The following is a 25,139-nucleotide window of genomic DNA, read 5'->3' on the forward strand; positions in this document are numbered from 1 at the left end:
AAAAATGGTGCTGGAACAATTGGATATACAGATGCAAAAAAATAAACTTTGATCCATAGCTCACACCATGCATAAAATTTGACTTAAAATAGATTGTAGATATAAATGTAAATCTAGAACTATATTTCTAGGAGAAAATATTTGTGACCCAGGTTAGGCAAATGAACAATTCATAACATGAAAATTTGATATATTGGAATCTATCAAAATGTAGGACTTTTGTTCTTCAAAAGACACTGTTAGGCAAATGAAAATAGGAGAGTTGTGTTCACAATACATAAAAAACTCTTAAAAGTCAACGATTAAAGAAGAGATAACACAATTAAAAATGTACAAAAGAAGACATACAAATGGCAAATAAGCACATGAAAAGATGGTCAGCATAATTAGCTGTCAGGGATATGCAAAGTAAGCCACAATGAAATCCCATTGCATACTTATTAGGATGCTAAGATAAACAAACAAACCTGACTGTACCAATGGCTAACAACGGTGTGGAACAACTGGATCTTTCATACACTACTGGTGGGACTGCAGAAAGGCACAATCATTTAAAAAAAAAAGTAGTTTCTTAAAAAGTTAAGCACAGCCATACAATATGATCCAGACATTTCACTTCTAGAAAGTGAATTTTATTTCATTTACCCAAGTAAAACAGAAACTTATGTCCACATAAAAATTGGTATGTGACTGTTTATAGCAGCATTATTCAGAATCAGCAAAAACTGGAACAACCCAAATGTCTTTCAACAGATAAGAAAACTGTGCTGCACCTATTCAATGACACATTACTCGGCAATAAGAAACAAGGAAGTACTGGTTCACAAAAACCATGGATGAATCTTAAATACATTTTGCTGAATGAATAAAGACATTTACATGACATTCTACAAAAGATAAAGCTACTGGGACAGAAAAGAAATCAGTAGTTGCCAGGGTTAGGGAGAAGGAGTTGAGTAGAAAGGATCAGCTTGAGGGAAGTTTGGGGTGATGGAGCTATTGTGTTTGGCACTATCTTAGTTGGATACATAACTCTGCTCATTTGTCAAAACATATAGGATTTTACACTACGAAGAGTAAATATTACTGTATACAAACTTTAAAAACTCAATTGGGGTGTGGGGGGACTCCTATTGTGTGCAGACCAATGAATCAAATATTCTTATGAGTGACATAATCACACTGAAGGAGGTGAGGCTAAGACAGGGGTGGGCAAACTTTTTGACTCGAGGGCCACAATGGGTTCTTAAACTGGACCGGAGGGCCGGAACAAAAGCACGGATGGAGTGTTTACATAAAAGGGTACGGTCTCTTTTTTTTTTTAGTTTTATTCATTTCAAACGGGCCGGATCCGGCCCGCGGGCCGTAGTTTGCCCACGGCTGGGCTAAGAGAAGCACATAATTTTGGAAATAGTGTTTTGTTTGGGTACTGTAAGCTAAATCAAAGTGGACTGTTCACAAACACTGTATTCTGGATGGTAAATTTGTTTCTCACCAGGGCACAAGTTAGCATTCTGAAACTAGTGTGCATGTATACTCGGGTTGAACTAATAAAGAACCTATTATAGATAATGACAGCCAGGTTTCTCCCTTCAGACAAAGGGCTTACAAATAAGTAAAGGGAAAATGCTAATGTGCTAAAATGAACCCCGTAGTGTTGGGTGGGAGTTGGAGGTGTCGGTGTGAACTCATGTGTGTACACACACACTCACACACACACAAATATACACAAATAAAAAGACACAGAAGTAAATATAGATGCATGCATATGTATGGGTTAGTGTATATACATATATTTCCTAGCTGTGCCACTGAAAGGGCCCAGAAGCAGTGCAATCTCAGTAACAATGAGCACATCTACCACATGAATCTTGGTTTCTAAATATCATTCTCCAAAGGCAGGAACCAGGGTCCCTTGGAGAAGTGGTTGACTGAAGGCCTGGGGCAGGGAAAATAAATGCTAACAACTGCACATCAGAAGGACGCAGGACCAGGAGGGGATTTCCAGGTCCAGGAAGACGGAGTAGAGGTACTTTCCCAATCCCTCCCACTAAGTACAGCTAAAGCTTTTGCATTATATATGAGACAAACGTAAGAAGATTCTGAAAGGTGGAGGAAAAAGGCAGACTGCCCAGGGAGCTCGGATTCAAGGACCATCATGGTGGTAAGTTGCCTGGGTTATGTTTTGCCTCACGTTTCCCAGACTTGGAGCTATCAACTCGGAAACACCTAAAGGCACAGACCCAAAAAAATGTCCCAGCAAAGCTTGCTCTCTCTAGCCAAAGGGTCAGGAAAGGGACAGACCAGCAAGCCCAAAACTTCTTAATAGTAACCACCCTACTCTGGCCACACACCATGGAAAACACAGTGATCCCTATTCTCATCTTTGTCAGCAAAGACCAAATGACCTTAGACTACCACTCTAGTGATGCTACAACACGATGGCCCAATGACCATGCTGGAATGGTGTTGGAGAAGGCCAAGCCGGGAGCTGGGATTTCCATGCCCCCAGCCCCCCAGAAGTAATGAGGTGCTCCTCTTTCCTGTATCCCCTCCCTCCATGCACTGGGGTGGTGTCAGAAGAGGCCTTGTGGAAAGTTAGGACTTTCAACATCACCGATCAATGAGACCATGCTTCTCTCAACCATTGACAACTAGATACCCCAGTGTCGGTGGAGACCATATTGGAGTCAGAACTCCCACCCTGACCAGCAGCAAAAAGGAGCCCCTCTCAGGTGGCATTGCCGGCCAAGTGAGGAACCTGGACATCTACCTCTGCCCTGCAGTGCCCTCCAATGCCTCTCTGGAGTGGTATCAGATAGAGCCAACTAAAACAGAAGGTTTGAATAAAAGGCAGAGTCTCAGAACATAATATCAAAATTGTCCAGTTTTCAATAAAAAAGCACTCATCATACCAAGAACCAGGAAGATTCCAAATGAATGAAAAAAGGCAATCAGTAGATCCCATCACTGGGATGACAGAGACACTAAAATTATGTAACAAAGATTTCAAAGCAACCGAGACAAAAAGCCCTTCAGTAAGCAATTAAACACGCCTTAGACAAGCCGTAAGCCTCAGCAAAGAAACAGAAAAACTCAGCAAATAAGTAATGTATGAAAAGAACCAAATGTGGGTTTATACAAAAGATCTAACATTCATGTCACTGGAGTTCCAGAAGAGGAGGAGAAAGAGGGTGGACTTGCAAACATACTCAAAGGAATAATGGCTGAAAACTGCCAAATGTAACAAGAGACATAAACCCACAGAATCAAGAAGCTCAGCAAATCCCAAGCGGGGAAAAAAATCACAAGAAACAAAGAAATCCATTCGAAGACATATCATAATCAAACTTCTGAAAACTAAAGACAAAGAAAAAAAGATTGAAAGCAGCCACAGGAAAAAAATGACACCTTACCAATAGGACAAAAACAATTCAACTTGACAGTGGGTTTCTCATCAGAAATCATGGATAATGGAATGGAATGGCACAATATATTTCATGTGCTAAAAGAAAAAACTGTTATCCCAAACCCTATACTCAACAATGTCCTTCAGCAATGAATTGAAAATCCAGACATTTCCAAATAAAGGAAAACTAAGACAATTTATCACCAGCACATCTACCCTAAATGGATGGCTAACTTCTCTCAACAGAATGGAAATATGTCTAAACAGACAGAAAATGATAGAAGAGGCAACCTTAGATTGTCAATAAGAAAGAATGTAGTAAGCAGAAGTATGAGTAACTACAATAAACTTTCCTCCTCTTGAGTTTTCTTCTCCTCTTGAGTTTCTAAATTATGCTTGACAGATGAAGCAAAAACTACAACACTGTCTAATGTGGTTCTAAAGGTATGTAGAGGAAATATTTAAGACAATTATAATATAAACAGAATGTAAAGAGAGTAAGGTTTCTACCCTTCACTCAAACTGGTGAAATGTCAATTCCAATAGACTGTGATAAGAGCAACCACTAAAAATGCTACACAAAAAGATCTACTAGAAACACTCCAGATAAGTCAAAATTGAATACTAAAAAATATTCAAGTAACCCACAAGGAAGAAAAAGAAAGCAGAGAAGTGAAAGAGTACAAATAGATAACAAAAATAAATTGTCAGACTTATGCCCTAAATAGCAATAATTACATTAAATATAAAAGATCTAAATATACCAATTAACAGACAGAGATTGGCATAGTTGATTATAAAACACAATCTAAGTACATTCTATCTATAAGCAACTCCCTTCAAAGATAATGATATAGGTAAGTTGAAAGTAAAAAGATGGAAAAAAATAAATCATGAAAGCAGTAACCAATGAATGCAGGAATGGCTGTATTAATATCAAATAACGTAGACTTCAGAGCAAAATAAATTACCAGAGACATAGAGGCACAGCATATAATGGTCAAAGGATCAATCTACCAAGCAGATATAGCAAAACTAAATGTGAACACACCAAACAGTGCTAAAATATGTGAAGCAAAAACTAATAGAACTGGAAGGAGAAATAGACAAATCTATAATTATAGTTGGAGCTTTCAACACTCCTCTCTCTACAATTGACAACTAGACATCAAGTCAGCAAGGATACACTCAACACTATCAAACACTAGGATCCAGTTAACATTTATAGAACATTCCACCCAACAGCAGTGAATACATATCCAAAGGCCCACAGAGCATCTGTCAAGATAGATAACATTCTGGGCTATAAAATAAACCTCAACAAATTTAAAAGAATTCATCACAGTGTTTTTTCTGACCACTATGGAATCAAACTAGAAATCAAGAAATAATTCCTGATTAAGGGGGAAGTCACAAGGAGGGCCTTTTCTAATGCCACCCAGCAGGGTATGGGCTCCTCATTGCAGCCTCCGGGAAATGTAGGCTCCCACATGGCTTCTGCTGCCAGGGTGAGGGGCCACATCATTTAAATGTGGCAGCTTACTGGTGTAGGGTGGTTATTGACTAAATGTTTTCTGTCTTAATAAGCCCCCCAATGATATGGTCAAATGATTTTCCACCAGGAAGCCAACCAAGGCCATCCGATGGGGAGAGAACCACCTTCAGTAATGCTGCTGGGAAATTTGGATCCACGTGCAAGAGTGGAGTTGGAACTTAACCACATACAAAAATAATTCCAAATGGATCAAAGACCTGGGCATGAGAACTAAAACGATAAAACTCTTAAAGGGAAACAGGGGAAAGCATCATGACATTGAATTTATCGTGCTTTCTTGCACCTGACACTCAAAGCACAGGGAACAAAAGAGAAAATAGATAAGTTAGACTACATTGAAATTAAAAACATCTGTTCATCAAAGGACATAGAGTAAAAAGGCAACCCATGGAAGTAAGAAAAAATCTGAAATCATAGATCTGATAAAGGGCTAACATTTATAATACATAGATATCTCCTACAACTCTACAACAAAAACTCTAACAACCTGGCCCTGGTCAGGTGGCTCATTGGTTGAAGCACTGCCTGTGCACCAAGATGGTTGCGGGTTCGATCCAGGTCAGGACATATGCCTAGGTTTCAGGTTTGATCCCCAGTTGGGGCATGTGTGGGAAGCAACCGATCAGTGTTTCTCTCTCACATCAGTGTTTCTCTCTCTCTCAAATCAATAAAAACATATCCTCAGGTGAGGATTAAAAAACAACAATTAAAAAAACCTCCAACAACCTGATTTTAAAAATTTAACAATAATTTTTCCAAAGAAGATATACAATTGGCCAATAAGGATATGCCCAATATTACTAATAAGTGGTTAAAGGTAAATCAGAATCACATGAGCTATCTCCTCACACCTATTAGAACAACTGCTGAGAGAGAGCGAGAGAGAGAGAGAGAGAGAGAGAGAGAGAGAGAGAGAGAGAGAGAGAACACCCAGACAAGAGCAAGCTTTGGTGAGGCCGTGCAGAAACTGGAACCCTGGTGCTTTGCTGGTGGGAATGCAAAATGGTGCAGCCACTTTGGAAAATAGTATAGTGACTCCTCAAAAATTTCAAAGTAGAATAACCATTTGATTAGCAATTCCACTTCTGGGTATGTACCCAAAAGAATTGAAAGTAGGGTCTTGATGAGAGTCTGTACATACATGTTCATAGCATTCTTAACAGTAGCTGAAAGGTGAAAGCAATTCAAGTGTCCATGAATGGATATATAGACAAAACCTGGCATGCACAGACTGGGCAAAAGTAGGTTTATAGTTGTGAGTTAATAAAACTATAGCAATAATCACAACCTGCATGTATTTTTCCATACTCACAACTGTAAACCTACGTTTGCCCACCCCTTACATAATGAAATATTCAGCCTAAAAAGGAAGGAAATTCTGACACATGCTACAATGTGGATGAACCTTGAGGACATAAGTGGAATAACCCAGAAACAAAAAGGTGGGTATTGTCCAGATGGTGTGCTCAGTGGTTGAGCATTGACCTATGAACCAGGAGGTCAAAGGTCGATTCCCAGACTGGGCACATGCCTGGGTTTGGGCTTGATCCCTGGTGGGGGGTGCAGGAGGCAGCAGATCAATGATTCTCTTTCCTCATTGATGTTTCTCTCTCCCTCTCCCCCCTTCTCTGAAATCAATAAAAACATTTTATTTTTTTAAAAAAAGGCGAGTGCTGTGTGATTCCACTTACATGAGGGACTGGAGCAGTGAAATTCAGAGAACAAAGTGGAAGGATGGCTGCCAGGGGTTGTGGGGGGGAGGGGAGTTGCTGGTTAATGGGAAGTGTCAGTTTTGCAAGATGAAAAGTCCTGGAGATGGATGGTGGTGATGGTTGCTCAACAATGTGATGTGCTTGATATCACTGGACTGGAAAAATGGTAAATTTATGTTAAAGTGTATTTTACCGCATTTTTGAAAAGTTTCCTGCCTCGTTCGGCTGCCCTTTCCTGGACCCTTGGTTAGAGAGCAGGCTTTCTTTCTTCTTGTCTGTGGCCATCGGTGTTTGTGGGTTGTTGACTCTTTTGCAAATCTGGGCCCAGCTAAAAGAAGACGCAGGTCCGAGGCGCCTAGCCACTGGCCTCTCTCCACTCCCCGGCCCCTTATCTTGGTGTGGGCAGGTGCCCGGCGTCAGCTGCCCTGGAGGGGGCACTGTGGACGTCTCGGTAGCTGTGCTCTGGTTAGTTCTCCCAGGTCGCGCTGGTACTCACCAAGGACTCTGGATGCCTGAGCCCCAGGTTCCCAAGGGCAGGGACCGGACCCTCCCTCTTCACAATGAGCCCCTCAGCTAAGCGCTGCTGGTCCTGGTCAGTCCTCACACAGCCGCCCAGGCCCAAGGGCGGCCTTCCAGGCAGCTCTGGCCCAGCCTCCATGCTGCGCGGTCACGGTTCCCACGCTCCTCCTCTGGCCACTCATTCTGAGCTTCCTCGTGTTCTCCCCAAGCAGGAAGGCAGACTCTTCCTGGAACCTCAGGAGGCTGCTAGGAAGCTGAGTCCAATGCACAGCAGCGAACCCTTTGTTCTCCCCAGGAGGCCAGCCTCGGCCCTCTGTGGACAGGTCCTCCCCAGGAGGCCAGCCTCGGCCCTCTGTGGACAGGTCCTCCCCAGGAGGCCAGCCTCGGCCCTCTGAGGACAGGTCCTCCCCAGGAGGCCAGCCTCAGCCCTCTGTGGACAGGTCCTCCCCAGGAGGCCAGCCTTCGCCCTCTGAGGACAGGTCCTCCCCAGGAGGCCAACCTTCGCCCTCTGTGGACAGGTCCTCCCCAGGAGGCCAGCCTTCGCCCTCTGTGGACAGGTCCTCCCCAGGAGGCCAGCCTTCGCCCTCTGTGGACAGGTCCTCCCCAGGAAGCCAGCCTCGGCCCTCTGTGGACAGGTCTTCCCCAGGAGGCCAGCCTCGGCCCTCTGAGGACAGGTCCTCCCCAGGAGGCCAGCCTTCGCCCTCTGAGGACAGGTCCTCCCCAGGAGGCCAGCCTCGGCCCTCTGAGGACAGGTCCTCCCCAGGAGGCCAGCCTCAGCCCTCTGAGGACAGGTCCTCCCCAGGAGGCCAGCCTTCGCCCTCTGAGGACAGGTCCTCCCCAGGAGGCCAGCCTTCGCCCTCTGTGGACAGGTCCTCCCCAGGAGGCCAGCCTCGGCCCTCTGAGGACAGGTGCTCCCCAGGAGGCCAGCCTCGGCCCTCTGTGGACAGGTCCTCCCCAGGAGGCCAGCCTCGGCCCTCTGTGGACAGGTGCTCCCCAGGAGGCCAGCCTCGGCCCTCTGTGGACAGGTGCTCCCCAGGAGGCCAGCCTCGGCCCTCTGTGGACAGGTCCTCCCCAGGAGGCCAGCCTCGGCCCTCTGTGGACAGGCCCCTGGTCCTGTCCATGCTATTCACACTCCCGCATTCACTGGTCAGACGGTGGGGTCCAGATGCTGCTCTGCGGAGGGGCGTGCCGCTCATGGGTCCCCTGCCTCCTAGGCCTTCACAGAGCATCTCACTGGATCCTCCAACTCTTCAGCATTAGGACTCATTAGTGCCAATTCCCAGAGGAGGAAAGGGAGGCTCGGAGGGTGTAAGTGGTCTGTCCCAGGTCACACAGCCGGCAAAGGGCAGGACTGGGACCAGGAGCCAGGGCGCCTCCCTTTGGAGCCCGAGCTCTTCCGCATATGAGGGGCCCAGTCATGCTCTTGGATGAGGGGTCCAAAGCCTGATGGAGTCTGATCGTCACTCTGAGACCATTTCTCCGACCCCAGGGAGCAAGCACAGAGCTGCATCAGGCCAAGGTCCTTTTGGCGGTAACCCTGCTTCTGCCCAGCTCAGGTGGTAGGTAAGGACCACATGACTGGCTATCCCAAGAGGAGGAGCCAGAAGCTACTGACACCAGATTTCCTGAGGGGCTACAGGTTGTAATTGTCCTGGTTTGCAAAGCCCAGTTGGGTACCGCCACCGTTTCCTCTCCAAGGCAGTTCAACTGCTTCCGAGAGAAATGGTTTGGGTTGGGCCTTGGATTTGATTCCCGAGAAATGATGGTGGCAGATAATGTGTATCAGGAACCCTCCATCTCTGACGCCAGGCTGGCTTTGGATGTGGTCCAAGAACTGGTGTGCCCTTGGTCCCCCGTTCTCGTCCCCTCTGGTCTGGCTGCCCTGGGTGGGCCTGATGGCAGCTTCGGCACAGCCTACATTTTTGGAGCCCAGCCGTGGGCCAGGCCACTCAGGTGTCGTTCTGCTGGCCTGTGAAGGAGGCGTTGTCAGTGTCCGCCCATTTACAGATGCAAAAGCAGAGGCAGAGAGCAGCTTCCGGAGCTCTGTTTGTGTGAAAAGCTTCTGTAATTCAGGGGCTCCCTGGAGGGTAACCAGCGCAGAGCTGGTCAGAGCCAGGCATTCAACAATAAGCATTGGTCAAACACGTGAACTTCTTATTTCTTCGCTGTGATGGGCTTCTATCTTTGATACCATTTAGTTAACTTCCCACTGAGTGCTGGGGTTCCTTCTACAGCCTCCCTGGTAGATGACCATGCACATGAATTCCTCCGCCTGTGGGCAGCCCTAATCCCGAGAAAGGACAATAGTTTATTATTCGGATCTGAGCGCTGCCTCTCCACGCTGGGGAGCAACTGTTTCTGGTTTTCCCTGTTGCTGTGCTCAAGCTTCTCCTATTTCTGCAGTTTGTCCTTAAAAATCAGAAGAGGCCTGCTCCTTTCCCTCCGATTTTCCCATCTGGGGGTTTGCGGAAGGCTGGCCAGGCTGTGAAGAGTCTGAGACCCGGCCGCAGGTGATGACTGAAGGAAAGGCCTGTATGTTCAGCCTGAAGAAGGTAGGTTGGTAGCAAGGCGAAGCATAGGAGTGGAACCCTCACTTCTTTTCAAGGCACTGCAGGTGCAAATGCAGGAATAACAACAATAATAGCAGCTACTCATTACTGAGCTGAACGCTTGCCTTGTAGCATGTGAATCTTATCATCTCCACTTTACAGATTAGGAAACTGAGGCACAGGGAGGTCAAATCACACCTGCGCTGTCATTCAGCTCGTAAATGAAGCAGCCGGCATGCTACCCCCAGCAAGTCTGGCTGGAGCCCGCCCTCAGCTGCCATGCACGCAGGGGAAATTAGCGACCAGCTCCTGGCAGCAGGTGGGAGCTGCCGGAAGCCAGCCCGGCGTCTGGTTAAGGGGAGCGCTCGTTAGGAGCTGGGAATGTTGGGCCGTGGAATTAGCTGCCTGGGACGTGGTGAGCCGCAGTGGCAGGTGGGCCAGGAAGGCCCACGTCACGGACAGGCCTCAGACCACCTATCCAGTGGTGTCCAGGGATAGGAACGGGCAACCTCGGAATGAAGAGGAGAGAGGAGCGAGTGGTGTTGCCTTGTATCTCTGAGGCCAGGTGTTTCAATTCCGATGAAAACTCTTTTTGTGCCTGCATCTCGGAGTCTCTCCCCAAATACTAGGATTCCCTAAAAACTGGGGTCCCGGGGAGAACTGTTGCCAGGAACAAGTGGCCAGAAGCTGGGAAGGGAGAAGGGTCGATGGGCATTTGAGGGAATGCATGTAGGCCTCCATCCCGCCCCCCCCCCCTTCCCATTGCCCCCCGTGTGTTCCCACCCCACTGACCCGTGCTTGAGGACAGCCTCCCTTCCCATCTCCACAGCCAGGCTCCCCGGGAGCCCAGCCGGTTCTCTTTCCTCGTTGCAGGCATCCCGGCAGGCAGAGTCTGTGATGCCCAGAGGTGGAAAGGGACTGCCAGGGACATGTCATCGGTGGGGGTATCAGTCTGGTCCTGCCACGGGGAGGGGAGGCGGGAAGGGGGTGGGAGCCCCACGGGACAGGAGGATGGCAGTGGCCAGAGAGGATTGCCAGTAGCATGTGAGGTGTGGGTCTCCCCCCACCAGCCGCCTGGGTCTGTTGCCACCCAGACCTCCTCATGCGACTGAGCCCAGGGTGCCAGCTGCACACCAGGTATTTCTGAGCCCATTTTGTCACCCCTGCAGAGGGCACAGTGCTGTCCAGCTTGCAGCATTCAGGGTACATGGGCCTGGCGTGCAGCAATGCTCCATACCTGGGCGCGACTCTCACCTTAGATAGCATCGCTGAGGACACCGGGCCTGGGTTCTAGTCCTGACCCAGCACTTCCTGGCGAGGCCTCCTCTAAAGTGGGGATAAAATAGCTCTTAGCACAGGTCCTGGCTCAGAGAAAGAGCTCAGTGAATGGTTGCCATTGTCATTACTCTTCTCATCAGTTTTGCCCCGAATAACACCGGCACCTCCTTGGAAGTTTGGGAAGCTACGGGACAGGGGAAGAGCGAGAGACGTGGATATAAAAACGGGGAGGAGACCCTGGCCACGTGGCTCAGTTGGTTGGAGCGTCATCCCATACACTGAAAGGTGGTGGGTTCAATTCCAGGTCAGGACACATACCTAGGTTGTGGGTTCAATCCCTGGCCGGGGCATGCACAGGAGCAACTGATTGATGTTTCTCTCTCACACTGATGTTTCTCTCTGTCTCCCTTCCTCTCTCTCTATAAACAGATCAATGAACCTATCCTTGGGTGAGGCCTGAAAACCAACAACAAAACCAAAACCACAAACAGTGAGCAGGATTCCAACACTACAAACATGCATGGAGCTATGTTTTGCCAGCCACTTGCATGTACATGTTACTTAAGCTTCACGAAAACCTATGCAGCCGGCGTCCTTCATGTCCACTTCATGTGGTGAGATGAGCCACGGAGAAGGCAACTTGCCCAGGACCACAGAGCCCATCCACAGCTCAGCTGGGGGCCCACAGGGACAGCCCATGGTTTGGGGAAGTCAGGAGGGGGTGAGCTTGGTACTGTCACTCCTCTCCAGCCAGGGCATCAGGCTCTGGCCCCTGAAAGCAGCGATTCGAACATTTTGGCCTCCACGTTCTTTCCTGATGATAAATACTAGGCCCATGAATGTTGAGCGCTAAGTTGTCTGAGAGCTGGGCGCTGGCTGGGAGTGGCGGGGTGGGCACGTGTCTGGTGCATCCCGGCCCTTGAGTAACCAAGCCAATGTCCGGGCAGCGCGGGGCTCGGGGAGGCAGCTCTCTGCGTGGCGGACGCCTGCTCCCGAAGCCGAGGCTGTGGGGCCCTCTTTCGGCCCCTCCTGTATCCCAGGAGAGCAGATTTTCCCCGAGCTTCCGGCTCTGCCCCCTGCAGGCTGAACAGTGACCTGGCATCTGGGAGGGCAAGGAGGACGGTCTCCTCCTACAAGGGGTCAGGGCCGAGGGCGCCCGGGAGAGGGAGGCTGGAAGGGGGCCAGGATCTCAAGGTGGCAGCCGCAGCAGCCGGGAAGACAGTCCCAGCTCCTCCCCCAGGATTCCTGTCCAGGAGCCCAGGCAGCGAGGCCTGTGGATGCCACTTCCCAGACCCAGAGCCTGAGTCATTTGCCCGAGGTCGGGCATCTGATAAGTGACAAGGCTGGGAGCCTGACCGGTCAGCATGACCCCGGGCCTGCAGTCTTGCCACCTCATCACAGTGCTGTCTTCCTGTGGCAGACCTGCCTGGAGCATCTACCGTATGGCCTTGGGAGTCAGACTGGGCACGGGGTTCAGGCAGCGCCCTCCTCTCCTGAAGGGGTCCATGGAGAGCATCTTACTTATGTCTTGTTTGATGAACAAGAAAACAGCAGCCCAGAAAGGGCCAGCGGCTTGCCTGGGGCCACAGAGCAAGCTGGAGGCAGGGTTGCGGAACTCAGGCCGCAGGGGCGGGTCTCACGCTGTCCCCTCCTTCAAGGATGACACCTTGTCACAAAAATGTAGAAGGGACCAGGCACAGCCAGAACCAGCCCTGTCTGTGCAGCTGTTTAAATACTGTAAGAATCCCTAAAACCGACCGGAGCGTTGGCGGATGGTGACGGTTCCCAAGTGCCCCACTACAGAGGCACCTGGAGGAGCCTCCCGCGCAGAAATCAGGCTCCGCCAGTTCCCTGGCCCAGGTGTTCCCATGGAAGTGCCAGGCAGTTAGACCAGGGCCCTGGTATCCTTCCAGCCACCACCTCCTGGAATCCCAGGAGCTCCCTTCCACGGCGGAGGAAGCTGCTGCCAGCCTCAGTTTCCCCATCTGTGACACCTGGCTCCCTACCTGCTTGTGGGACTCATCAAGAGCCCCCTCCTGGAGAGGCGGGGCTCTGAGTGCAAAGAGGGCAAAGAGGGCTTCGAAGAGCAGCCAGGAATCCCCCGCCCTGTGTCCGGCCTTAATGCGGCCGACCGGCCCCAGCCACGCCCCTCCCTTCCCGGGAGTCAGTAAGCTCTCTCCCTGCGCAGGAGCCCGACCTCAAAGGCCAGCCCACAAAGGGGCCCTGACATCCTTGTGAACAATGTCGCCTGTTTACCTGACAGATTGTCTGCTTTCTTTTCATCTCAGAGGAAAGAGCTCCCGCCGGGAGCCGCTAATCCCAGAGTAAACAGATGACCTCGTGGTGCCTTTCTCCTGGAGGTGGGGTGGCAGCAAGCGCCCCAACTGTGCAAACAGACCTGGAGGCTCCTGCGCCTGCGGGGGGCGTGGTCCGGGCCTGGTCGGGAGGGGCCGTTCCCTCCCCAGCCCCTCTCTCCCTTTGTGCTTCACATTGAATGGGGGGAAGCTCAAAGGCAAGGGCAGGAGAGGTCAAAGCCAATTTGCAGGGCCGAGCCTGGGGGAGGAGAGAAGGCGAGGGACCCAGTGTGCGGAGGCCTGACCTTCACCTGAACACGACCGACCCGTGGCCTCTCCTCGGCCTCTGAGCGCACTGCCCAGGCCGGGCTGGCTGGCGTCCCGCTGCTCTCCTACCAGCTGTGTGACCGAGGCCGGCAACTGCCTGTCTGAGCCTCCTGTACTCGCCGGGGAAAGCAGGGGTGCAGACCCCTGTCTGTTAGGGCTGCTGTGAAATATTGTGGCGTGTTCTCCACAGCAGCAGTGACTTAGGATGAGGGAGGGAGTGAGGCTAAGCCTGCAACCAGCTGCCAGCAGAGCGGGGAGGGGATTCCGGGCTGGGGGCAGGCAGAGCCGGACAAAGACGCTCAGTTGGGAATGAATGGGGCCTGTATGGGAGCGAATGAAACAGCCTCTGAAACAACATATTACATTTCAGGGCTGTTATCTCTGGGAGGGAACCCGGATTCCCCTTCCCGGCAGGATGACCTTGACAGCAGCTTGGCCTCTGCCCTTCAGTTTCCTCCTTGACGAGGGGCCCAGAAGTCCTGCAGCCAAGGCTCTCATGAAGGGAGCAGGACCTGACACGGCAGACACTCACTAAACGTCTGCTCCCGGGTGAGAAAGGGCAGGCGCCCCATCCCCGAGAGCAGCTGGGGGGCGGGATGAGCGCTGGCAGCCCCGGCTTCGCTGCGGAGGGCAGCGTGGCCCTCACACACGGTGAGCCCGGGCCTGAGTGCCGTTCCTTCACCCGCCTGTGCTTGCCCCTCTCCTCTTGGCATCCAGGGCATCTGCGGCTCCCAGCCCCTCGATGCGGAAGAGGAGGAGAGAAGAGGGTCCCTGTGGAGGCCGGCGGCTCCTGCTGCACTGGGTCCCTGTCGCCCACGTGCAGTGTGTTCCCAGGTCCCCCGCTTCCCCTTTTAAAGGGAGAGAGGGCTAAGGAGAGGGAAGGCAAGGAGGGGCGAAGTATTTAATGGGCATCTTAAAGCAAGCTCTTAGGTATCAGAAATGAGTTCGGCCTCACTTAACAGCACACTCAGCTCACCGCAGCTTAAACAAATGAACATTTATATTTCTGTCACAGTAAGGATCCCGGGAAACGGGAACCTGCTGGTCTGGGTCAGCTGCTGGCGATGCCAACGGGGACGGGGCTCTTCCCAGCTTTCTGCTCATCGTCCTCAGCACGTGGGCCCACTTGTCTCCTCTTGGTGGCAAGGTGGCTGCCTCAGCTCCATCAGGAAAGTAGAGGGCCTCCCAGGAGCCCCCTGTTGGTGCCTTATTGGCCAGATGTGGGTCACATGGCCACTCCTGGTGGCAAGGGGTGCTGGGAATGCAAATACCTGAGTGGACTTCTCCAGCCTCCAGCAAGAGGCAGACAAGGGTGGGTGGGGAGCGTGGGGTGAGGGAACGGATAGGGAGTTATCCAGGCATCTCCCTGCCGGAGGAGATGGCAGACTCACCCCAGCCTGACAGAGGGGAGACTGATGCCAAGGGCAGGGAAATGCTCACTCAATAAGCGTTTGATTGATTTACTTTGCCATTCTGGGCTGGCAACCAGAGATGCAGAGATAAAAGCCACCCCTTGCCTTCCAGAGAGAGAAGGAGAATAATAATAGTAATAAAAACAATATAAGAGCTAAAATTCACTGAGCACGTACCAAGTGCCAAGTGCCTGCTGGGCACTTTCCAGACTTGATCTCTTCTCATGCCTACTCCAACCCCAACGACGGGCAGGATTCTATCTGCTGTGGAGGAAGCCAGGGTTCAGCAAGGCCCTGACACACAGGCTGCCCCACCGCCTGCATGAGGTGGTTCATGTAAGAGGCCAACTATGAATCAGGCTCACGGGCAGTTCAGGGGAACAGGGTGCCACATGCCCTGGGGAGGGCACGGAAGTTTCTGGAGGTGGGAAGATGTATAGGATCTAGAAGCACCAATTGGAAAATCCCAGTGAGACAAGGCGAGGGCACTGCCCTCGGTGAGGAAAGACATCTGCAAGGACATCAGAAGTGACTTGAGCAAAACCTGAGGCAGCCCTAGGGTCTGTCCACTCATACTTACCCAGGAATTTCTGTTTTTAAAAGAAGCATTGCAAATAATCCATACTGCTAAAATACATGAGCAGCGTGAGTAGCCAAAGAAAGGCAAAAATATTGAACATAAAATATCTTCGTTTATAAAACTGTCAGAGATTTAAAATAAAGCATCTTGACACTTGATACTGGTGATGGTGTGGTGATATCGACACTGTGCACACACTGCTAGCGAGAGTAAATTCTTTAAAATGTGCTGACCTGTGTAGCACATAGTACACTAAGGAACGATACAGAGAAGGTTAGTCTGGCCCCTGTGCAAGGATGACAAACAAATTCCTGAAGCATTCCATATTTTTCAATAGGCAGTGAATTAAAATGCTCTGGTGTGCATATACAATGGAATATTACACAGCCATAAAAAAGAACAGAATCTTACCTTTTAAGACAGCATGGATGGACCTAAAGGGTATTACGCTAAGTGAAATAAGTCTGAGAAAGACAAATACCATATGCTTTTATTTATATACTAGAGGCCCGATGCACAAAAATTTGTGCGCTTGGGGGGGTGCCCTCTCGCAGTCTGGGTGGGACCCCTTGGGGGATGTCCACCTGCCGGCTTAGGCCCTCTCTCTGGGGAATTGGACTTAAGCTGGCAGTCAGACATCCCTCTGGCAGCCCGGGAGCCCTCGGGGGATGTCCACTTGCCAGCAGAAAGCAGGCCTAAGCTGCAGTTGGACATCCTTAACGCTGCTGAGGAGGCGGGAGAGGCTCCCACCACCACTGCTGTGCTGGCCAGCAGCCTGGCTTGTGGCTGAGCAGAGCTCCCCCTGTGGGAGTGCACTGACCACCAGGGGGCAACTCCTGCATTGAGCGTCTGCCCCTCGTGGTCAGTGTGTGTCATAGTGCCCAGTCATTCCCAGTCATTCTGCTGTTAGGGTCAGTTTGCATATTACCCTTTTATTATATAGGATAAAGGCCTGGTGCATGGGTGGGGGCTGGCTGGTTTGCCCTAAAGGGTGTCCTGGATCAGGGTGGGGATTCTGCTGGGGTGCCCGGCCAGCCTGGGTGAGGGGCTGATGGCTGTTTGTAGGCTGACCAAACCCCCCAGAGGGGACCCTCACCCCATGGGGGTGTGGCCAGCCTGGGTGAGGGGCTGAGGGCCATTTTCAGGCTGGCCACACCCCCTTCAGGGTGGAGGTTCCTGCTGGGGTGCCTGTCCAGCCTGGGTGAGGGGCTGATGGCTGTTTACAGGCTAGCCAAGGCCCTTCAGGTAGGGGTCCCCACTGGGGTGCCTGGCCAGCCTGAGTGAGGGGCTGAGGGCCATTTTCAGGCTGCCCACAGCCCCTTCAGGGTGGGGGAATCCCGCTGGGGTGCCTGGCCAGCCTGGATGAGGAGCTGATGGCCGTTTTCAGGCTGGCCATGCCCCAGCGACCCAAGCTCCCAGCCTCTCCTTTTTTTCTTTTTTCTTTTTTTTTGGGGGGGGGGATTTATTTATCTTCTATAATTGAAACTTTGTAGCCTTGAGTGGAGGCCAGGTCCCGCTGGAAGTCTGGGTTGCCCCTGGCAACCCAGGCTCCCAGACCCTCTTTGTGCAGAGGCCATGGTCGGCTGGAAGCAGGTATCTGGAATTTATTTATCTTCTATAATTGAAACTTTGTAGCCTTGAGCGGAGCCGAGGGCCGGCCATGGCAGGTGGGAAGCTTGGCTTCCTCCATCACCGGGGGCAACCCAAGCCTCCTGCTTGCTCCAGCTCTGTGGCCTGGCTGCTGCCATCTTAGTTGGATTAATTTGCATACTCGCTCCTGATTGGCTGGTGGGCGTGGCTTGTGGGCATGGCTTGAGTGTAGTGGAGGGATGGTTAATTTGCATGTTTCTCTTTTATTATACAGGATGGAATCTAAAGAACAACATAAACAAATAGAGTAGAAACAGACTTATAGATACAGAGAACAGACTGATGAGTTCCAAAGGGGAGGGGAGTCGGAGATTGGATGAAAATGTGAAGGGATTAAGTACAAATACTTACAAATAGTCATGGGGGTGTAAAGTACAGCCTAGGGAACGTCTATACTAATAAAAGGGTGATATGCTAATTAGACTGGACATCCTTCCAGACAAAGTTATGGTGGAGGGTTCCAAGGCAGAGGTTGTTAGGGGGTGATCAGGCTGGCAGGGAGAGCAGTTAGGGGGCAATCAGGCCACAGGGATGGGCAGTTAGGGGCAATCAGGCCAGCAGGGGAGGGCAGTTAGGGGCAATCAGGCCAGCAGGGGAGCAGTTAAGGGTGATCAGGCCAGCAGGGAGCAGTTAGGGGGTGATCAGGCTGGTAGGGGAGCAGTTAGGGGTGATCAGGCAGACAGGCAGAGGCAGTTAGGGGCATCAGGCTGTCAGGCAGAGTGGTTAGGGGTGATCAGGCAGGCAGGCATGCAGGCGAGCGGTTAGGAGCCAACGGTCCCAGATTGCGAGAGGGATGTCCGACTGCTGGTTTAGGCCTGATCCCAGGAGTCAGACGTCCCCCAAGGGGTCCCGGATTGGAGAGGGTGCAGGCCGGGCTGAGGCCACCCCCTCGTGCATTAATTTCATGCACCGGGCCTCTAGCCTATAATAATAAAATTGTAATATGCTAATTAGACCAGATGTCCTTCCAGACGAAGCCAGGGAAGCCTGGGTCCTGGGTGCCAGAGGAAAGCCGGTACTGGCAGCAGGGAAGGAAGGCCTGCTCTTGCACACATTTTGTGCATCGGGCCTCTAGTAGTCAATAATATTGTGATAACTATGTGTGGTGCCAGGTGGGTACTAGAAATACCAGGGGAACACTTTGTAAAGTATATGATTGTCTGACCACTATGCCGTACACTCGAAACTAACACAAAATAATGTTGAATGTGAACTGTGATTGAAAAATAAAATTAAAAATAAATAAAATAATAAAAAGTAAATAAAATGTGCTGATCTTTCAGCTTTGCCTCTGGAAATAAGCTTGAAGAAGTGATAAATAAAAGGACTATGCAGGACAGGTAATTTATTGAAATCTGAATTTGCCTTTTCTCACCTTTCCCTCTGAAAGCCCCAGATTTGTAGGTGACCCTTGCCTATGTCCCGATCCCCGGGGCATTGGCAAAACCCAAGCAGCAGCTCCTGACAGGTACCCGTCCTTTGGGGAAAAGGACCATCAGGAAAGAAATTGCAGAGGCGGTCCCCAAAAGGAGTGGGTGGGGGCGAGAGCTTGAGTAGGAAGGGGGAAGGATCCTGGCCACTTGGAAGGGCTTCCAAGTCCCAGCGGTGGGATGGGGCCCCTGCATAGCAAGGGCATACCATCCAGGGAAACGAGTCAAAGCGCACCCCCACCCAGTGCCCTGAGCCCCAAATCTGGCAGCTCAGCAGCCACTGGATACCAAGGAGCATGCCCGCTGGAGGAGGGCTCCTTCTGGGCCGCCGCCCACGGTGCCTGCACACCGTGCACACTCCGGGACCTCTGCATGAACCCGAGGCAGGGAGCTCTGAAAACAACCGAGGTGATTTCCTGGCCAGGCCTTACGTAGAATGTAATAAAAACTTTAAATGGGACATTCCCATGTATCTACATTTATGCAAAAAATCAAGGTAACTGGGTATAGAGTTGTCTTGTTTTGCTTTTTTAAACCAGGAGTTAAATATTTCCATAGAGAGATGCCAAAGTCCCCTGCCGGTGTTGCCTGAACTCCAGGCACATACCTTTTCCATTGCACCAACCCGGCTGGAGGATCATTATCTATATTTAGTGTCTTGCTGTCCTTCGAGGTTCTTGATCCTGGAGGCTCATCAGCATGATCTCTTGTTTACCTCCATATCCCCAGCGCCTTGCACAGCGCCTGGCAATCGCTCAGGGAATGAATGGGGGACTAAACCAGTACATGAATGAGTGAGTGAGTGAATGAATCAATGAACTAATAGGCATCTGGCGTGTGAGATAAAGGGCTGGTGAGGCTGTCCTGTCATCCCCACACAGCGCTCCTGGCAGCCTGGAGAGCTGTGCGGGCAGCGGAGTTAACTGGAAGGCCAGCCTCGGGGAGTGTGAGCAGCCCTTCTCCAGGCAGGCCGACTGGGAGCCTTGCGGGCAGCTTGCACAATCCTGTGGGCTGCTGTGATTCTCATTTTTGGGGCATGGAGTCATCTCTGCCGCAGGCCTCTCCCTCCTTGCCCTGGATTGTCTCTTGGCAACATAAAAGGAACTGTGTGTCTGTTGTCTGTGGGAAGAACTTCAGACCCTCATCCCCTCTAGGAAGCCTGACCTGATCGACTAGATCTGCCCCGGGACACCAGGAGGCGGGGCCTCAAGGGAGCTTGGAGCTCATGCTGCCCAACCCCTTCATTTCACCTCCTTCCTGAGTCCCAGGCCCCTGAGACCTTAGGGGGGGACACAGCCCACTGCAAGTGTGGCAAAACTTGGCACGGAGCTAGGTGTCCTGGATGGCACCTGGTTTCAGAACCAGTCAAACAGGGCAGTAAATTCCTGCACAGCCACTGTCCAGCCTGTGAATTTGGATCAGGGACCTGTCTTTCCTGAGTCCCAGTCCCCTCATCTGCATTGCACCGCGTGCAGGGCTGCTGTGGAGACAGACTGCCCGCTAGGCCCCTGGAGGTGCCTAGCGCGGTGCCTGGCTCAGTCTGGCGCGTCTGCCTCCCACTTCCTCCTGCCCTTTCTTTCCTAACTTCTCCCACTCACCGTTTCTCACCATTCCTCCCTGTCTGGGCATGAAGTGCCCCTTCAAGCTGAATGCCCCACTGCAGGAAAATTTACTTCCCTGATTGGCTGTGTGTGATGTCACGGCTTTAGATTCATGTGTATCCACCTACTTTTTCTCTCCTCACGCACCTCTTGATCTTGCCAAATTCATTCATATGTTCCTTTCTCCTTCCCTTCCTGCAAACGTTGCCAGGCCCCTGCCGTGTTCCAGGTACCTGCTGGACAGAGGTGCCCTTGGCTGGCCTCTGCCCTTTAAGAGCTCACCTACTGCTCGAGAGAGGCCGTGTGGGCAGTGACAGCACAGGGAAGGAGAGCTTCCACGGGTTTTCCTCTGGGCCGAGCTCTAGCTCCAGGGGCTGTCTGGGTGCAGGCGGGTTTCCGGTGGGGAGAGCTGGAAGAAGCACACAGAATACCTGGCCCTGAGGAGGAGCCTGTGAGAGTGTCAGAGTGGAGAGAGGCTTTTTACATCATCAGCAACGCCAGAGCCGTGGGGCCCAGGGTGGGCGGGTGACAGGAGGCCTGGCTCCGGTGCCAGCCTTCAGAGCCCGGCAATGGCTCACCTGCGGCCCCAGAAGGGGCCACGCTGCAGGGGCGCGGCTTGTTCTCAGGGCCCAGCGTGAGCCGGGGACGCCCTGTCACTCAGGCCCGCGGGTCAGGCTCGCACGCTGTGTTCATTGCCCACATTACTCACTGTTTTGTTACCTAAAATACACTTAATTCCTATTAATAATGAGCACTGCAGGGCAGAGATTTCATCATTCGCACTAAATTACTTTATTGCTGTTTACAAAGGAGCTGCCTGTGATGTCTGGCAGGGCCACGGCGACCGGCCTTCACACAGGGGCCGCTCTCACACGCGGGCTGCCGTGGGGTGTGTAGTCACAGGCAGGTGTATTTCCTTGTCCGATTGCAGCAGCTCACGAACAGTGCCTGGACGGAGGCAGGAGCCCAATTTATCACAGAGACAGGCCAGGCACAGGGCTAAGGGCTCTCAGGCGCTTCTCTCCGTGGAACTCGGGACCCATGGCTCGCATCTGCCATCATCCTTGTCCCTGTGTGGGCATGGAGGCTCTCAGAGCCCAGAGGGCCTGCCTCAGGCTCCCGGTGAGCCCAGCCTGGCCTGGCCCCAACGCCCAGCCCTCTGCCGGCCCTTAGGTGCTGCCCTCCGCCCCCGGCCGGAGGCTGCTCATGCTCGCCTCTCAGTGAGACTGTGCTGGCAAGGCTGGGGGCGGTGGGAAGATTGCTCATTAGTGCTATTATTTTTTGCAGTAAGTTTTGCATCTTTCATTAATGGCCGTGAAAGTCCCACTCCATTCCCCGGCCCTGGCTCCCTCGGGGCATGGTTAGTAAGAGCTGATGCCAGAGCCGGGGTGGGGTGTGTGCCCGAGTGGCTTCTCTCGCCCACCGAGCACACAGACCTCGGCAAAAACAATTCCTACTTGGCAAACGGCGGTGTTTGCCTGGGACAGGACCTTTCAGCCCGCACCGGCTCTGTTGGTTCTGGCACAGGCCTGGGGGATGGCCAAGCCTCCAAGTTTGCTAACTTCCTGGATTCCTTATCATGCAGCCTGTCCTGCCAGGGGGCAGGTGAAATGCTGTTTTGTGCCCAAGAGAAGATAGTGAGAAGTTCCACAAAACCATTGCTGCCCCCGAGGGCAGGGCCGCCAGGGCTGGGCCAGGGCTGCAGGGGCAGGTCAGATGCACAGATAAGCCTGCTCGCCTTCGCCTGGCCCCGGCCTGCCCTGCCGCCACCTTTCCCCTGTGAGTTCCCGCCCCTGAATTCTCCCCTCTGGCCGGCACGGCTCCTCACTCCATCTGGAACCAAGTGCCCCGTCCAGCCCCACGCCCCTGCCAGGCCATGCCTGCTTTGGCATTTCCTCCCACCAGCTCTCCAGCTGAAATCTCACTTGATTGGCAGGATACATGAATGGGACTGAGTGACAGAGTGTGCTGCCCGTCTTCCTTTCCCGGGGTTCCTGGCTCTCAGGGCTCCCCGGGTGTGTGTTCTGGTGTCAGAGCGAGCCCACAGGAGGTCCTGCAGACACAGGAGGCCCGGACTCTGCACCCCAGGAAGCCACACAACAGACAGCTGTGGGTGGCTGGAGAGTGGGGGGAGGGGGGAGTGAGGAGGCGGACAGGGAGCGTTTCCTGGCTCAGGAGTTGGCAAACCGGTCAAGTCCTAACTCCCAGCCTTCCATCTGTGTGACCTTAAGAGGTGGCTGCAGGCGTCCTGTTCCTGAGCAGAGCGAGTAGCCGGCAGCTCCCTGCTCGCAAGGTTTAACTCGAGGCCTGCGAGGCAGCTCCAGCGTGTCCGCACGGCGCCAAGCGGATTTCAGACAAGTGCTGGCCTTCGACAGCCTTGGTTCTCTAAGCACTGTTCGCTGCCTCCCAGGCACCTTCTCTCACACGAGCCATGTGCTGCTACTGCTGCTCATCCTTGCAAAAGAGGGACCCAGTGCGCCGAGGCAGGGGGCTGGGACACAGTGATAAGAGGTGGCAGAGCGAGGGGTAAACCACACCCACTTGGCTGGACCCTGGGTTGGGTCCTTTCTGCCTCTTACCCCCGCCCCCCTGGCTGATCCCAGGCCTCGAGCTTGTCTGACCCTCCAGCGTCTGGGGTGAGGTAAGAGAGCCAGCTGCCTATGGGAGGGCGCTCAGGGACACCCTGGGTCCCTTGTCAGATCCTCATCTCCATATGCCTTAAATTCCTACCAGCGCTTAGGCTGCTGTGGGCCCCCTGGTGTGTGGAGGAACCTGGTGTCATGCATGCTGTCTTCTGCCTCTGGTGGCAGGGCACAGCCGTCGGCAGGCACACCGGCACCTGGAATCTGAGGAAGGGGTGGACAGGGGGAGAGCAGCTGCATGTTGGGTCCAAGAGTGGCCACACTGGGCGCTGGGGTTCCTTGCCAAAGGAGAAAGCTATGCAAAGAGGAGCAGAGGGGGAGAGGCGCTCTGCTATGGGTACCGACTCTCTCAACAAACTTGCCTGGGAGGGCCTGGCTTAGTCTTCATCTCACAGAAGAGGAAATGAGGCACAGAGAGGTTAGGTGACTTGTCCAAGGCCACACAGTTACCATGGCGGAGGCAGTGGGTTCAGTACAGGCCTGTGATAACTTCCTAATTTTGCCAGGGCATGTGGTCATGGAAGGTGACTTGTCTTTGGGCAGAGCTAGCCGTCCTGGGTGGCAGAGAGGGTCGGAGAGGAGCTGCTAGGCCCCACCCGAGTCAGGGGTCTGGCTCCAGCAGCTCCTGCCACCCACCTGGTAGGACCAGAGGCCTGGAGGGGCTTCAGCGGGGTTAGTCATCCAAGTGCCCAGCACGAGGCACTCACCAGAGGTTGGCTCCCACCCCAGCGCTTCAGAGGGAAAACCGCCTCCGCCCTGCGCCGTGGGGGCCAGGGAGCATTCCTCCCTTCCTTCCAGGGACCCGCGCCTCTGGGAGGGATGCCGTCCCCCCCTGCACGGGGCAGTGTGTCTATGGAGGGGTGTGCAAGTGGGCAGGCGCATACCCTCACTGGATGTCAGGCAGGGCCGGGGCCTCTGCCAAACATTTACATTAAACAAGAATAAAGCTATTTAGCCCCACTTTAAAAATAAATTATGCTCTTTAGAGAAGATTTAGGTAAAACAGTGAGACAATAATGTGCTCAGAGACACCGCTGGGCTACTCCCAGCCCTCACACATGCAGTCGATGGCTTTGTGTGATTGCTGTGGCGGCACCTGGCTTCCTGCACCATGCGCTCCCCGGCTCTGGCCATGGGAGGGGGGCAGCATCGCCTCGCTTTACAGATGTCCTAACTGAAGCATCAGGAGGTGGACAAAGGCTCACTCAAGGTAAGGAGAAGCCAGGACCCACGTTCTCCGCGCCTGTAGACTGTACTGCTGCGTACCTAACTTCTCACCTGCTGTCCCTGCCCTCGGATGAGAAGTTCGCTGCGAACATCAGGTGAATGTATTCTGTTCCCTCCCACAGTGCACTGGTGTTTCACCCTCTGCGGCCTGGACAGCTGTGATTGCTAAGTTCTCACTATTGGAAACGCAGTGACGAGCAGCTTTGCCCGCAGTTGTGTGTCTCAGGTTATTTCCCCGAGGCAGCGCTCAGTGGCGCTGTGAGGTCAGCGGGGCGGGGACACTTTGGTGAGCTGCTGGGAAGAACCGTCCACGTGACTTCCCCGCTCTGAGCCCGGGGAGAAGGCTGCTTCAGGGGCCCAGATGGCCCAGTGTGGGGCCACGCTGACCCCTCCACCTGGAACACACTGCCCAGCTCTCCCCAGGGGGCAGGTGCGGTGCCTCTGCCACACCGCTGGCCTGTTTAAACCCGAGTCTCCGAGAGGCAGTCAGCTGGGGCAGAGCCTATAAAACGTGCATCTCTCACAGGGTTTGCAAAACGCCTGCCGTGACCTTTGTGCAGCTCTGGCTAGTGCCCCACGGGCTGGGTCCATGTGCCAGCTCCCTTCCTGAGCGGCTCGGAGGCTGTCGCAGAGCTGAGGGGCACGGGCCCACCCCCGCCAGCCTCCCAGAGCTCTGTCTGAGACTCCGCCACGCTCTCCGTCGCCCGCTGGCCGGCCGGCCGGGTTTAGTCGCCTCTGATGGTTCCACGCGAGTCCTCTTCCTCCTGCTTTTCTCCGCTCAGCAGTCAGGTGGTGGTTTAAGTACCCAAACCTCCCTGCTCCCGCCTCTGGAATGCCTGGCTGGGTGTAGCTGTGTCTGGGAATGTGCTGAGACGGTTACAACCCAACAGGGTTTGATTCAGTGCCCGCCCATGGCAGGTCCAGGGCTGAGCACTGTGAGAAGTTACCAGACAC

The 25,139-nt window shown here is 52.9% G+C and overlaps 1 non-coding gene across 1 annotated transcript; it reads left to right on the forward strand.

Moving 5' to 3' along the window:
* Positions 1 to 15,862: 15,862 nt before the first annotated feature.
* On the forward strand, positions 15,863 to 15,966 carry LOC132238927 (U6 spliceosomal RNA). The gene has a single exon (XR_009453899.1). It is a non-coding gene; the product is annotated as a U6 spliceosomal RNA (small nuclear RNA).
* Positions 15,967 to 25,139: the final 9,173 nt, after the last annotated feature.

The sequence above is a fragment of the Myotis daubentonii genome, chromosome 7 (assembly GCF_963259705.1).
Source record: "Myotis daubentonii chromosome 7, mMyoDau2.1, whole genome shotgun sequence".
In the NCBI taxonomy this organism is placed as follows: Eukaryota; Metazoa; Chordata; class Mammalia; order Chiroptera; family Vespertilionidae; genus Myotis; species Myotis daubentonii.